Below are 3,919 nucleotides of genomic sequence, written 5' to 3'. Positions count from 1 at the left end.
CTCGCACCCATGATGTCCGGGTTCGATTCCAACCCAGAACGAGATGTACGAAATTTCCTATTCAAAATCATTAATTTACTTTGTTTACAGGAAGGAAACTCCTTGAGAAATTTGACGTCAATCCGAGTTGACCTGTTTTCACTCTTTGCGCCTACGACCATATCTGGTACCATCGCATTCTGGTACCATTCCCGTAATATAATCATGTCGCACTAATAAATGTTCATTTCGTTTTATTTCGATAACAGTCATAGGGACACTCCAAGGAATTTTTTTCCGCCGACGTCGCCGTGAGGTCCAGTATATACCTAGGCATATGTATGCTATATGCCATGCCATGCTATACGACATGCGGTATGTGCGAGTTATATTGTCCCACTATTCTATCACTAAAGTTGCTCGTGCCAGGACTTACATCCTTGGCAACATTATTCCTCAGAATTTCGAGAATGGCGGCACACAGACAAATATCACCAAACAAAACACGAACGTCACATGTCATTTATCTAGAACCTTGCACTTAAATATAAAACGTGCGAAACAATAACAGTGCTCAAACCTGAAAATGATGTAAGTTTATTGGCGCAGCTCTGCACTAGCCCCGTGATTGGCACAGGAAAGCGGTTTGCAGCATACCCAATACGAACAAGGTGTGGTAATGTCGCTAAGGAACACGTTGGCTGCAAATAATAAACCGAAATTAAGTTGTCCGATGACAGGATTCAAACAGAGGACCCTTAGCACAAGAGTTCGTTTTAATGCGTAAGCATTCCTTGGCGAGTACCTCGGCAAAATCTGTCTGTCACGCGAGAAGTCTAATGTCTTGTATCTGCATAAAAATGCGTAATTGGCGAAGATATTTAATCGTTTAGTCGTTGTCGCTCTATAAGCGATAACAAATAAATGAAAAGAAAACACGCCCCTGTTCCATCCTGTGAAAGTGGGTGTACAGAGAAGCTGTTGCCGTCGCTAAGCAAGCACAAATGACGCTAGACGACGTTACACAAGCGCTTTCGCCACTAGAGACGTACGTCACGCGCTCACGCACGCGTGCGAAAGTGCAGCTTACATCTTCATCCTTGTAGGCCCTCCGCCAAGCACAAGTGCATTATTGAACTGAATGAATGTCGAAAAGTAAACTGCATCAGAAAATGAGTAAAGTACGACTTACCCATAACCTGCAGACATGATAGGATCGGATTGTAATTTGAATATACGAGAAAACATAATTCTGTTGCGTGGAAACTTAAACACAAAGCCTTCCAGCTGGTGTTTGTTTTTTAGGTGAGCACGCCACGGAAAATCGCGGCCAACCATAGGCTAACAGCCTCGCTGCGAAAGAACTTGCTTTTGGAGATGTCATCACAACGTGAAATGAAGTCGTAAAAAGACTCAATTTCTGAACGTGTGTTTCAGGAATGTTTTCATGACCTTTTCCATAAACAGCTTTTTGTAAGTCTCACGTACTTTATCCTTTGTTGAGTGTTTGCTTCACTTCATTGCTGTAGCACTTTAACGGAGTCTCGAGGCATTCGCGCACTGATAGATGTTTACCATAGAGACGGAGTGTATTTCTCTGCAAAAAGGACGAAGCGAAATGGACGCACAGTCACCGCTTTGCTCAGTCGGCTTGGTGGTGGAGCCAGGGCTGCGTTGTGCCTCCATCTGCTGGCATGAGCACTGTGGGCACCTTAAGCAAACCAGCGTTGCTGTTGAGCGTGCAGAACGGACAGGCACACATGTAGACATCGAGCAAAGTTTAACATTCAACTGGGTACTGACTAACGCCGACGGTTTTTCGTAGATCTCAGCTTCGTGCGCCATTGAGGTACGACGTCTGCAACACCACTGGCGACCCTCCGCATCATCCCAACGGCGTGAGACGCCTGGCAGCTTTGACGGTGCTGTTCCTCCTGCCAAACAGCCGTTGCCCTGCGGGCTGCGTCGCGGCAAGGTGTCGCAACCGCGTGTGGTTTGAACACCCTCCGAGTAGTTCGTGCGCAACTTTTCCTTAAACCTTGCGGTCGCTGTAAATGTTTCGCCCTTCGGGCGATTGTGTCAAAATTGTTCGCCAGGCGTCGGTGCAGTGGAGCAGCTGGCACTCGCAAGAGGCGCCAGCACACACGTAACAAAGAAAAAAAAAACACGCATTCAAAACAGCATGAACAAACCAACAGCAAACGTTTTTTTTTTGTGTGTGTGTGCGTGGGCGCGTGCGCGCATGTGCCAGTAGGTTGAAAAGGAAGACGAAGCGTAGTCCGAGCGAATCTCGAATCGGAAGATAGCCACTAGCTCTAAGTAAAGCAAATGTCTCACTGCATTCGCGCCGCGTAAACTAAAGAGAAACATATAAATAAGAAAGGCGTATAAGGAGTTTCAAATTGCTTTGATTACTTCAAGGGAAAAGAAATGTACCTTGGTATAGAAGGAAACAAAATAGCCAAACAAATATTCAAAAGGGTAGTAGAAGAGACGAAAGACGGCATTTATATTCAGTTAATACGCAAAGGCCTCTTGTACTTGTGTCGAACAGCTTTCGTTCTTACCAGGAAATAAATAATGGTTTAGCTTCACTGAACGAGCATATTGGTGAAGGAGGAGCGGGGGAGTAGTCTTAGACTAGACAGCGGCTATTTAGGGAAAGGGAAATAACGGAGACTCAAAAGAACGTTCTAAGAAACAGCAAAGTATTGGGGGATGTTAAAAAAAAGAAATATCAATACATGAAAGAGTAACTTAGGTCAGTTGACAATGCGAAAAGATTGTTATGCGGCAGGAATGTAAGTCGGAGGAAACAACCGAAGTCTTGAGCAGAGAGTAAGAACTTAATGGGCGAGGGACCGAAGGTGAGAAGAAAACAGTATCGTAAAACATCAATCGAGGAAAGGCAGCAGATGACTGCTGGGTGACAAGGAAACAACAAATAGAAAAAGAAAGAGGCTGGAGAATTACAAGAAAACAAACAAAACTTTGGGTGGGCAGTGGCCTAGGGCTTCTGGGCTCTGCTTAACATATAGTTAGGTAGAGCCCAGCATAAAGTAAAGAAAGTAGCAAGCCCGAAAATAATCCAAAAGGGGACAGCTGTAGGCAGGAGAAACACAAAACACCCGATCGACGATGTATATGGTTATGAGGGTCTTCTCTCACAGCCGACGCAGTCTTGAAGCTCTGGCACAAGCTTGTGGGGCCCAGTGTTTGGCGTAACTGGGTGTCTCTGCATTACGGGAGAGAAGGAGACGTTGAACCCTTTGACGCATATAGGGCATGTGGAAGCACTTTACATTTGAAAACCAAATCAACCCGCCTTCTGACAGGAAGAGGTTTAGCGCCAAAGCTCTACACTTCCCACCCCCATATCCCGTCTTTTCACCTGACTTTCTTGTCGTTGCATTTAATTCTGTTATTCTGTGGTTGTCAGTTCTTGCGTCGTTATTTAACTTCTTCCTCCTTCCAGAGACACGCAAGCGCAAAAGAAGCCAACAACGCTATAAACAGGCCATTCACACACAAAAAAAAATATACGGAAAAAAAGAAATACGAGAGAAATCATAGAAGCTGTAAAGCGACTGTCCGGTTCTGAGGAAATTTAGTTGTGTAAGCTGCAAGCTTACCATTGCTTCGATCTCCTTGAAAAAAATCTTGCGGTGTTCCCCAAAATCTCTAACGCTAAAATTGTTCGAAAGAGAAACTACGCAGGCAATCCTGATGCTAGACATATAGCGAAGGCGGCTGACCAATAGCGAAAATCACTTACGAATTTTGCTAAGCACGAGGTTCCCGCGAACTCGTGCCTAGCAGAGTTCGCGGGAATCCTGGCCACGGCGGCCACATTTCGATGGGGGCGACGTGCGAAAACACCCGTGTACTTAGATTAGGTGCACGTCAAGGAACGCCAGGTGGTCCAAATTTTCGGAGTCCC

The sequence above is a fragment of the Dermacentor andersoni genome, chromosome 3 (genome assembly GCF_023375885.2).
Source record: "Dermacentor andersoni chromosome 3, qqDerAnde1_hic_scaffold, whole genome shotgun sequence".
NCBI classification, from domain to species: Eukaryota; Metazoa; Arthropoda; class Arachnida; order Ixodida; family Ixodidae; genus Dermacentor; species Dermacentor andersoni.
This window is presented reverse-complemented; position numbering follows the sequence as displayed.